General features: G+C 48.9%; 1 long non-coding RNA gene across 2 annotated transcripts; it reads right to left on the minus strand.

The window, feature by feature from the left end:
• Positions 1-3,137, minus strand: LOC116815207 (uncharacterized). Of its 2 annotated transcripts, none has more exons than XR_012656599.1 (4): positions 2,792-3,137; positions 2,389-2,478; positions 923-1,070; positions 1-400 (listed from the first exon to the last, which is right to left on the minus strand). It is a non-coding gene; the product is annotated as an uncharacterized LOC116815207 (long non-coding RNA). The 2 variants fall into 2 exon arrangements; XR_004371437.2 differs by having other exon boundaries at positions 1-350; positions 2,792-3,135.
• Positions 3,138-12,464: the final 9,327 nt, after the last annotated feature.

The following is a 12,464-nucleotide window of genomic DNA, read 5'->3' on the forward strand; positions in this document are numbered from 1 at the left end:
CTCTTGTGGTTGAGGGGGTTAACCACAAGGAGAGACAGGGAAAACCCAGGACCACCACAAAAAATAAAGACACGAGGAGGCTGGATCTTTTTGGGCGAAAGGTTTATTCATCTTCCAGCCTTCAGCTGAGAGTGGCCAACCACCAAGCCCTCCTTGGCCGATATGACTTCAATATGTGGCAAGCCATGGCCAAGTTCAAAGTCGCTTCAAGTCGCTTCCCGAGGCTTTCTAAGCTATCCTTAATGAGAGACGACACCATGGCTTCCACTATCTCCATGCGGCGAGCTTCTCGGCTGCTCCTCTCTGGGTTGTCCACCGGCTCAGCAGAGCTGCTCTTCGATGGCTGGGCCCTGTTTGCGGAGCAAAGAGACATCAGGTTGCATGGCCTCCAGGACGCCCGCTGTGATGGATTGGATCATAGAAAACCCATTGGGAACTGCCAGCTGATATGCCTAGACTACCTCTCAGCCTGTTTTCCCTGGCAGTGTGGGACTTCAGAACCTTGCCTAATCTGAGCCAGACATGCTAGCCTGCTACAAACATGGACCCCAGTCTGAACCACGTCCCCTAAAAGCTCCAGGGTTAACTGAAAACAACTTAAGTGTTCCTGGCTCCAACACTCAAATGTCCAGCTCCCAGTGGGGTTCAAACCCCAGTAATAAAGCTTATACAGGGTAAACACATACATTGTTCGCTCCCTATAACACTGATAGAGAGATATGCACAGCTGTTCCCCACCTCCCAGATATTAATACATACTCTGGTTTAATTCATAAGTAAAAAGTGATTTTATTAAATACAAGAAGTAGGATTTAAGTGGTTCCAAATAATAACAGACAGAACAAAGTGAATTACCAAGCAAAATAAAACAAGCAAGTCTAAACCTAATACAGTAAGAAAATGATTACAGATTAAATTTCACCCTCAGAGATGTTCCAGCAAGCTTCTTTTACAGACTAGCCTCCTTCTAGTCTGGGTCCAGCAATCACTCACACCCCTATGGTTACTGTCCTTTGTTCCAGTTTCTTTCAGGTATCCTTTGGGGGTGGAGAGACTCTCTCTTGAGCCAGCTGAAGACCAAAAATGGAGGGATCTCCCAAGGATTTATATAGTTTCTCCTTGTGGATCTAAATCCCCCCCCTGTATAGAATCCCCTCTATAAGATGGAGTTTTGGAGTCACATGAGCAAGTTACATGTCCATGGATGACTTAAGTTCCTTACCAGCCAGGCCACAAAGTTTATTGTGAGCTTAAGTGTTTCTTGATTAGGCACTTGCTGAAAATAGTCTTTCTCAGGAAGCTGACCAACTGCTTCACTGAAACTATTTAAAATTAAACAAGTACATAGCCAATATTCATAACTTTGAATACAAAAATGATACATGCATACAAATAGGATGAATATATTCAGTAGATCATAACATTTACAGAGATATGTTACATGGCATATGTAGCATAAAACATATTCCAGTTATGTCATATATACATTCATAAGCATATTCCCATGAAGCATTATGGGGTGCAACATCACACCCGCACCACCAAAAAAACCCTGGGTCTCTGTGGCCCAACCCTGGCCTGTAAGTGGTTCAAACTGCAGCAGTCACAGGGCCAGGGGAGTCAGCCTCGGCAGGACCAGCCCCATAAATGAGCCAACGGCTACAAGCGCCACCTGAGCCAGCCGCCTCCATGATCTGCCCAGTTGGGCTCAACTCATAATAAGCAGGGGGCCATTTTGAGGGTGTCCCCAAGGGCAAACTACCAGACTATTCCCTGGATCTGTCCTTCCCTGTGTTCTCCAACCACCTTTCCCTCTTCCTCCCTGCCTGAATGGCTATAACCTCGAACCGATGTGTCCTCAGCACAGTGAAACAGGGTTATACCCTCCAGTTCGTTTCTGCCCTCCCCTTCCCACCCGCCTTCCCCGTCCCTTTTTAAGGACCCCTCTCACAGAGTCTCCTCATGCAGGAGGTAGAGGGGTGACTACAGTTGGGTGTGGTGGAAGAAGTTCCTCTTTAGTACATGAACAAGGGGTTCTTTTCCCGGTACTTCTTAATCCCAAAGGCCAAGGGTGGTCTACAGCCCATCCTGGACCTGCGAGACCTCAACAAATACCTAAAGAAGTTAAAGTTCTGCATGGTTTCCCTGGCTTCTATTATCCCCTCCCTTGATCTGGGAGACTGATATGCCGCCCTCGATTTGAAGGATGCATATTTCCACATAGCGATCTTTCAAGGGCACAGACTCTTCTTCCAGTTTACAGGGGGCCCCTCCATTATCAGTTTGCGGTCCTCCTGTTTGGCCTGGCAACAGCACCGAGTGTTTACCAAGTGCATGTCAATGGTAGCAGCTTATTTCAGGTACCAGAGTATTCCGATTGACCCATACTTCAACGACTGGCTCATCAAGGGCAGCTCCAGGTCTCAAGTCCAAAGGGATGTCACGGTGCTTCAGGCTACATGCTGCTCTCTGGGCCTACTGGTAAACAACAAAAAGTCGACATTAGCGTCACTGCAGAGGATAGAGTTCATTGGAGTGGTCCTTGACTTGACCTATACCAGGGTGTTCCTGCCACTGGAAAAGTTCCACACATTGACGAACCTCATCACAGAAGTCTCCGTGTTACCTCTGACTACAGCCAGGGTCTGTCTGCGCCTCCTGGGTCACATGGCAGTGTGGTCTGCCATGCCAGTCTCTGAATGCGGCCCCTGCAACAATGGCTGGGGATGGTCTATTCCCAGTCCCGAGACTCTTTGGAAAATATTGTTACCATTCCCCAGGTGATACTTACTTCACTGCGATGGTGGACCGACTCCAGGATAGTCCTGGAAGGGGTTTAGTTCGACAACCCCTCACTCCATCAAGTTGGTGTTGGACGCCTCAGACCTCACCTGGGGTGTGCATCTTGGTGACCTCCAGACACAGGGGATGTGGTCCCTGGAGGAGGCAAAGTTACACATAAATGTCAAAGAGCTCCGAGCAGTCTGGCTGGCAAGTGGAATCTTCCTGCCCCACCTGGCAGGCAAGGTGGTACAAGTCCTGACGGACAACACAGCTTCGATGTTCTACATCAATAGGCAAGGGGGAGCATGCTTGTCAACTCTCTGTCAAGAGGCACTCCATCTATGGGACTTCTGTATCAGCCACAAAATGCACCTGAAAGCTTGTCACCTTCCCAGTGTCAAGAATACACTAGTGGACCAGCTCAGCAGGGACACAGCAGCTGATAACTGCACTTTCACTTTCATTGTACTTTGCAGCTGCAAAATCAAAAATTGTCTAACAATCACAAGATGACAAATATGCTGAACTTACAGTTTTGCCACATCATCACAATGCAACAAATTAAACAGAAACTTGCCACATCATCACAATGCAACAAATTAAACAGAAACATGAAAATTTCAGTTGCCACCTGGCTCTTTTACTTAAAAAGACAATACTTATACCCAGACCTCAGCAGGATTACAATCCACAAGGTTTACCATATGCACTTTGCATCTGGAGTTTGTTCCCTGACAGTGACATTTTGAAAATTGTTTATAGACAGATCTCAAAGTAAAACAGAAAAGGAGGCGTATGTACTGGAGGCCTGTTCCAAAGCCCAAAATTTTATTCTTCCATTGTTTTGCCAATCTTTTATTCATGTTCAGGGGGAACAAGATATGCCCCTATTTCTCTGAATATCAGTTAATACAATGGACCAAAGAAAATCATAAAGGAAAGAAAACATGAAACAAAAAGAAACTATCAGCAAATCCAGTGGGGGAACAATGCTAAATGTCAAGGAAGACTATAAGGAACGTTCTTTGATTTCTGGCTGCAGTTATTCACCAGTCAAAAACTACTGTATTTTACATGGAAATCTTGGTTATAGTTTAGAAATGGGAAAGGCCAACTATATTTGTATGTTCTATTTTAACCTTTTGCATCTTATTTCCTCCCACTATATAATACAGAATCTGGTGAAGTTTACTTCCAGCCACGTACAGTGAACCTTTAATTAATTTTAAACAGTTTAAGCAGTTCAGAATCAAATATTGTTTGGCTTCCACCATGTACATGCCAACAAATGCCAGCATTGCATGTCTTTAACTGGTCGTTGACAAACCATGAGATGTTTTATTCCAAATGTAAAAAGTGGGTCATTTTTGACAGCATTTTATATGACAACTCTTTATCCTAGAGTTTTTCAACTCTTAAGAACAAAAAAAAAACTTCTACATGTGAGGAACCCCCAAAATATTCAGAGCAATAGCTCATTCCCTACTAAAAATTAGGAGAAATAATGGCAGTGTAAGAAGATTTAGAAAGAAAGTGTAGCTGCAAACCTAACCATGGCATGGCAACCAGTGTTTCTGTAACTCAGACGCCCTCATGAAAGGTCGCTTCTTCCACAAGTACCCAGAAGAAATGAGTCAATAAGTCATCACACACACAAAAACATCATGATTATTTCCTCCTCTGTACTTCTCAGTGCATCCTGTCTGCTTTGAATCCATCTTGTCTAGATTTGGAGTGACTGCCTGTATTGTGTATATAGTACAGTGTCAAGCACGTTGTCAGTGCTTAATAAAATTCACAATAGCTCATTTCCACCCCAATTTTCTATTAACACATATGTAACACCTCTAGTTTTATAACCAACGCAAGAATTGCAAAATCATGTTGCAATAACAAAGGAGATATTATTGTCGTATTTTTATGATGGATGAAAATTGTTTTTGCTGTTTTCAAAATATTGATCCTGTGTCTCTGCTCTTTTAATCAGTGTCTTGGTGACAAGCATGTTTATAAACAAAAACAATGTTACTTCTCTTCCACTAGCATTGTGAAATGTGCTGGCAACTACCTGACACCCATCTTCCACCCCAGAGGTGATTACAGTTCAGTGATGCTTGTATATGCAGTGCACCATACCATGCTTTAATTTTATTAAGGGGGAACTCAATGAGTGTGTTCTGCTTAAAAACTGAAGGTACTCCATGGGTCATTGGTGTAAATTTGCTTTGGAATCCTTTGCACTGAAAGGGCTTTAGGCTGCCTGTATAAGCCAGGAGAATGGTAATATATTCAGCTGGACATGTTCCTTGCACTCTGTACCGCAGGTGAAGCCTCTGTATTATTACAACACACCTTGAAGGAACAGCATCAGGTTGAAAAGTCAACCAGCCAAATGACAGGAAAGGCCTGAAGCACAACAACAGGTTAAAAATGCATCAGGTGGTCAAGAAGCCCCGCAGGTTTTCAGGAAGAGCATTTGTTAAATGATTCAAACAGTGTTTTGGTCACCCCCCCTGAGGCAATGCTGAGCTAACACAATGTGATAGGGAAGTGGGAGAAAAAATCAGCCAGTTCCCCAGCGAGGCACAGGGCCAAGGTCACAGCTGCTCAACTAAACCTCCTTTTCCCCTCCTGCAGCTGCTTTAACTTTCGCTTTCCTCTCAATCGCTGCCTTCTAGCTCCAGGAGTCTTTTCTCAGAAACCACGTGGCTCAGCTGTTCCCCGTTTATCTCATCCCTCCTGCCTCCCCAGTACTGTCACCCAATCAGCCAGAGACCACCCAACGTTTCCTGGACCTCAGTGCCTGGGAACGTGTGGTCAGGCTAGGGTGACCAGACAGCAAATGTGAAAAATGGGGAGGGGATGGGGGGGTAATAGGAGCCTATATAAGAAAAAGACCCCAAAAGTGGGACTGTCTCTGTAAAATCAGGACATCTGGTCACTGGAGTCAGGCTGTACAGCCTGCTGTGGTTTGTAAAGTGCGGGCTTCTGGGCAAATGCTTCAAATCCTAGGATTGGAAGTGTGAAAGTAGAATGAATTATATTGTAAAAATAAGAATGGATTAAAGAAATGTTGTATGTACCTTTAAGCAGAAATAAGAAATGTTGAAATACAGGTGCCAGGAAAAGAAACATTAGGCATAAACAAGGGTGCTAATGGCGAAACATTAACAGAAGATCGGTAATAGTTAGTAAGGAAATAAGATATGCATGGCTAGCCCAGGTAAACTTATCAGATTCTGCTTCCTTTGTTATCTTGCTAAGTGCTCCCCCCCTTTTATCTGTATAAATAAGATAGTTTGTGTCTTGTATGGTGCTCACATTATCTGGGTGTATTAGCAGAGCGCTGTGCTAGTAAAACAGAGTGGTCAGACAAACTGTGAGTCCTGAGTCTAACTTTGACAAAAGTAATCTTGAGATCATGGAGTCCAGTCCCCTGCACCCATGGCAGGATTACGTCCTAGACCAGTGGTGGGCAACCTAGGGGCTGCATGCAGCCCATCAGGTAATCTGATTGTGGGCCGTGAGACATTTTGCTGACCTTGACCATCTGCAGGCACAGCTCTCCACAGAGTTGTCCCTAGCCATTTGGGTGCCCTATGCAGCCCTCGCACGGGGAGCTGTGTTGGGCCCCAGGCCTTCCACCCCAGGGCCTTGGAGGCAGGATCTGGTGGGGGGCACTTTTGGGGGCCCCACAGACCCAAAGTGGCCCCAGGGATTAGTAGGGGGCCAGGAGCAGCTGGCTCCACTTCCCTTGCCCTGGCCCCAGCCGTGTCGCTTGGGGGAGGGGGCTTGGGAGAAGGGATCCCCCACACATTCACCGACAGCAGTGAGGTGCAGTAGCCCAGCCCCAGCCCGCTCCACTTTGCCAGCTCCCAGTTGTGGTGCTCTGCTTCCTGCCGCCGGTGAGTGCAGGTGGGGGAGGGACCTTTCCCCAAACCTCCTCTCCACCAAGTGACACGGCTGGAGCTGGGGCAAGGGAAGTGGAGTGGGCTGGGGCTGCGACACTCTGCTTCCTGCTGCTGGTGAGTGGGGGGCGGGGCCTGCACTCACTGGTGGCAGAAAGCGGAGTGACCCGGCTGGGAGCTGGCGGAGTAGAGTGGGCTGCTCTGCTTCCCGCTGCTGCCGATGAGTTCGGGGTTGCTGGGGGAAGAGGTGGAATGGGGGCGGGCTGGGGGCAGAGCAGGGGGAAAGGGTAGGAGGTGGGGTGGAGGGAGTTGTCCAGGGCCCCATATCCCCCTAGGGACAACCCTGCCCCTTGCAGTGGGCATAGCCGCAGCTGGTGCTGCCGTGTATGCAGCATGCAGCTGCCTAGGGCACCATGAAATCTGGGGCAATTTGGTGCCCCAAATTTCATGGTGCCCTACACAGCTGCATATGCTGTGTATGCCTAAGGACAGCTCTGTCCCTGCAGCTCTCAGTTGCCACAGTTCACTGTTCCCAGCCAATGGGAGCTGTGGGAAGCGGCAGCCAGCATGGTCACTGGGAGCTGGGGTGCCCATGCCTGCAGACAGTCAACAAAAGCAAAATGTCTCGCAGCCCACAGTCAGACTACCCTGATGGCCTGCATGCAGCCCACAGGCAGCAGGTGGCCTACCACTGTTCTAGACCATCCCTGACAGGTGTTAGTCTAACCCGCTCTTAAAAATCTCAATGACGGAGATTCCACAACCTCCCTAGGCAATTTATTCCAGTGATTAACCACCCCAACAGCAAGTTTATCCTAATGTCCAACCTAAACAGCCCTTGCTGCAATTTAAGCCCATTGCTTCTTGTCCTCTCCTCAGAGGTTAAAGAGGACAATTTCTCCCTCTTCCTTGTAATAATCTTTAACTAAAACAGGGGTGGGCAAACTTTTTGGCCTGAAGGCTGCATCGGGTTTTTGTGCCTCCCCAAACAGCCAGATGTGGCCCGGCCCCTGCCCCCATCTACCACTACCCCCCGCATCTTGCCTCCTGACAGCCTCTCCAGGACCCTCCCCATCCAACCATCTCTTCTTCCTGACCACCCCCAGGCTCCCCACCCCTACCTTCCCCCCACTGCTGCCCTCGACCACTCCATCCAACCCCTCCTTTCCTTCCTGATGGCCCCCCTGGGTCCCCATACCCATCCAACCACCCCTTCTCCCTGTCCCCTGACTGCCCACGGAACCCCCACCCCCATTCAACCCTCAGTTCCCCACTCTCTGACCGCCCGCACCCCTATCTACACACCTGGCCCCAAACCACCCGCCGAACTCCGCTGTCCTCTATCCAACCTCCCTATACCACTCCCTGCCCCCATACCATGCTGCCTGGAGCACCGATGGCTGGTGGCACGGCTGCACCAGGACAGACAGCCATGCTGCCCAGCTGGAGCCGGCCACGTACCACGCAGCACAGAGCATTGGGTCAGGCCGGGGTCTGTAGCTGCATTACCCCAGGAGCTCGCAGCCCCACTGCCCAGAGCATTGCACCCACGAAGCAGTGAGCTGAGGCTGCGGGGGAGGGAGGACAGTGGGGTAGGGGCCAGGGGCTAGCCTCCCAGGCCAGGAGCTCAGGGGCCAGGCAGGACGGTTCCGTGGGCTGGATGTGGCCTGCAGACCGTAGTTTGCCCATCTCTGAACTAAAAGCTAACCTTCAATTCCTGGAGCCTCCAGGACAATCCTGAAGAGTTGGCAACCCTAGCAAAGAAGTCATCTTGGAAAAGGTCTGCAGAAGAGCTCTGTGGAGTTTGAGAGCTTGTCTCCAACAGAAGTTGGTCCAATAAAAGATATTACCTCACGCATCTTGTCTCTGTAATATCCTGGGATGCACACTGCTCCAACAATATGTAAACAGTGCTTTGGCTAATTGAACAGCTGTAGGCAGTGCACTATCACAATGACCTTAAAAAAACAGGACAGCTGTAACATGGATACATTGAGGGGCAATGCTGAGAAAGGGTTCCCATAGTACTCCACAGCAGTACAAAACCACATACTTTTGTCATATGTACCTTTGTACTTATTGGTTCATGGTCACTGGCCACAAATCTATGATTGACAATCCATGGTTTGGTTCTTATAACAGCAAAAATCAGAGGGCTATATTCTCAATTAGATATGCAGGGAGTAAGCTTTATAACTGCTGTTAGTGTCTATGGGAACTGGGTGACTAAAATCATAGTGCAATGAGTTAAGAATAACTACTTTGTTGGGCATTGGTCCTGGTTCTTACTTTATTTTTATGCAACCCTTCTGCCCCTCTGAGTTAGCAGCAACAAGGGCTGGGTTCAGTTTCCAGGGGTTCCATTTCAATAACACAATACAAAACCGGCTCGAGCCCCCACCTGGTGACCTAGGACAACCCCCCGCCCCACGGCCGCCTCTAGGAGGCAATACTTCCCCACTCGCAAGCACAGAGTCTGAGTGTAGCAAAATCCTTTTAATAAAGAAGGGAAACAATGCGGCATTATGTTAGGGAAACACCACAAACAGGATTATAACACAAACCATGAGCAAAAAGACCCACCTCCAAATACGTTTGGCAACGTCCTTTTCCCCTCAGGGTCTTAAGTCCAAATCACTCCAAAGGCCAACAACGCAAAAGTCTCTGTCCTCGGTCAGTGCCACCTCAGTGTTCAAAAGTTCATCTGCAGAGTTTTACCCCCGCCCCCAGCCTGGGTGGAATGGGGGGAGGCACACAGGATGTTAAGGGGCACCTTACGTGGGCAAGGCCAAGTGCCTTGCCTCTCCGTGGAGGTCTGCTGCAGCCTTCACCACAAATGGCTCTGCTCCACTAGCAGCTCCGCTCCTCCAGCAGTTCCGCTCCGCTTCGCTCCTCCAGCCATCCCTGCAAACCGCTCCGCTCAGCTCTGCTCTGCTCACTGTTCTCTGGGCCGCTCCAACCGTCCCACAAGCTGCTCCACTCCACCAGTCATCCCATGAACCGATCCAGCTGTCCCTGCAAACTGCTCAGCTCCACTCCACTGCACTGGTTTGCTGCTCCAACCATCCTGCAAACTGCTTTGCCAGCTGATTAGCGGTAGGTCTTCAGGCTCCCCCACTAGTTAACACAGCACTCAGTGATCTCAACTCAGTAGTTTTATCTCTTTTAGTGATTTCAGCTTGAACCCTTACAACCCCCCTACTAAACTATATCCCCTGAGTCCTGAACACACCGATCTGGATTCCACCACGTGAGGGTCACCCTGTCCCCATTACCCAGCCCGCTTACTCTAATCATGGCTATGTGTAACCCATTATATGAGCGACGTACCCTCACTGCTCCCCTATTATATCTTGACCCCACCCACTATACACCCCACATTGGGGACATTACAGACTGTATGTATTATATGCTAAACCATAACCAACTACCAGCATCCCCCCATACTCTGTATGTTGCCCCCAATGACTAATGACTGACACATCAAACTCTTTGTATCATCTTTATTTAAATATTTTCTAATAAACTTTTATGAGGAGCCCCAGTGCTGGTACACTATTGGCCCAAAGTGAATTCAGCTCAGCAGTCTCTAGCTAGACTCCTAAAAGAATCAAAATTAGCTCTGCTATTCAACAGTGGAGAGAGAAAAGAAAGTGCAATTGGTGTGCAAGACCCTCCAGAGGAACCCATACCATCAAATACACACCTATCCCCAACCTCTCTTAATTCACTGGCTTTTGGCACCCATGTCCCTTGTCTAGCTAGTGCTATTTAATTGATGGTGAGATTCTCTGTCATAAGGCAGTTTCATAGTTCCTCATTCACATAATCAGGGTGACAACACTTTATTCCTCCTGCCCCAATAATAAAGAATTTGGGGATCCCACAGCTGTCAAAGTAACCATTTTAGGCTGCCCTGGGCTATGCTAGGCAGAGTGGGCATGCCTATGCAAAAACAATCAGTCTCTGAAACTCTTTTCCACACTCACCATAATTCACCACCAGATGTCAGGGTAGAGCTCATCCTGACTCTGCTTACGTTTATTATTGTTTAACATGTGGTGATAGCACCCACAGGCCCTCTGTTAGGATCCCATTGTGCTAGCTAGGCATTGCCCCAAAGAATATCATCTGTATTCTTAATAGAGCTGAACATGAATTATCTGTAAGATTAAAATACAAACTCATCTTCAAATAAAATTAAGATTGTGATTAAAATACAATACAATAAAGGAAATGGAAAGTTAAAGCTAATGCACGTATAACAGGCCCTATTCTGTATTGATGTATCCAGTGAAACCCCATTGGAGGAATACTGCTTTCCGACCCATGAAGTGGGCTCCATGGATGCAGAGATTGACCCACATAGAGCACATTGTAGGATTGCGGCCTTTATTGCAAATTGAGTAAAACAGCGCACTGGTTTCCACCTTTTCTATCCATTATCCCATTATATATCAAAGCAGAATTTCCCCATTATGTGTGCACAGTGCCCAGAGACACAATTTTGGCACCACAATCCTTATTTTAATTGGGTTGTCCCATGAACAGTTCCACAGAATTCAAAATGTTCTAATGTATTTTGTGGCTAATGCAAAGATCATGATGTCAACTTTATGAGTTTTTCCCAGAACATACTGTTTTAAAAGTGGGAACTGTAAGTCCTCTGTTGAAAAAAAAATCATATTTGGATCATCTACTAGCAGGACCGGCGCTAGGGTTTTGAGCACCCTAGGCGGACAGCAATTTCGCCGCCCCACGCGCTGGTCCCACGGCTCCAGTGGAGCTGCCGCAGTGGTGCCTGCGGGCGGTCCACCGGAGCCGCGCGAGCAGCTGACCGTCCGCAGGCACCACTGCGGCAGCTCCATGGGAGCTGCCTGCCGCCCCCTCCGGCAGCACCCTGACCCAGGGGGCTCTTGGGCTGCCGGCTGCCGCGGTGGCGCCCTGACCCAGGGAAACCCCAGGCTGCCGGCTGCCGCAGCGGCGCCCTGACCCAGGTTTAGAGCACCTCCGCAGCAGCTGGCAGCCCGGGCTTTCCCTGGGCCAGGGGACACCCTGGGCTGCCGGCTGCCGCGGTGGCGCCCTGACCCAGGGAAACCCCAGGCTGCCGGCTGCCGCAGCGGCGCCCTGACCCAGGTTTAGAGCACCTCCGCAGCAGCTGGCAGCCCGGGCTTTCCCTGGGCCAGGGGACACCCTGGGCTGCCGGCTGCCGTGGCGGCACCCTGACCCAGGGAAACCCTGGGCTGCCGGCTGCCGCGGTGGCGCCCTGACCCAGGGGACACCCTGGGCTGCCGGCTACCGCCGGCAGCTCAGACTCCCTCTCTGTCTTAGCAGCAGGGCTGCTCAACCATTTAAAAAAAATTGGGGGGGGCTTTTTGGTGCCCCCAAATCTCGGCGCCCTAGCCAACCGCCTAGTTCACCTAAATGGTTGCACCGGCCCTGTCTACTAGACAAAGCAAAAGAACTACATTCAGCTTATCTTCAATGGGAGTTCTTAAAACAAAGTTGACAATCAGAGTTGTTCAACAGATTCAAAAACAAATCAAAATGCTGATGACAAATGGAAACTATTTTAAATAATTTCCCCTCTCAATCTCCAAGCAGAAGGAAGAGGCTTAATGAAAAAGTATGGGCCTCAAGCCAACGGTCAAAAAAATCCTCCACCAGTACCTTGGAGAAGAGTGTCTCTATGGCAGGGGTAGGCAACCTATGGCACGCGTGCCGAAGGCAGCATGAAAGCTGATTTTCAGTGGCACTCACACTGCCTGGGTC

Source organism: Chelonoidis abingdonii, chromosome 10 (assembly GCF_003597395.2).
Source record: "Chelonoidis abingdonii isolate Lonesome George chromosome 10, CheloAbing_2.0, whole genome shotgun sequence".
In the NCBI taxonomy this organism is placed as follows: domain Eukaryota; kingdom Metazoa; phylum Chordata; order Testudines; family Testudinidae; genus Chelonoidis; species Chelonoidis abingdonii.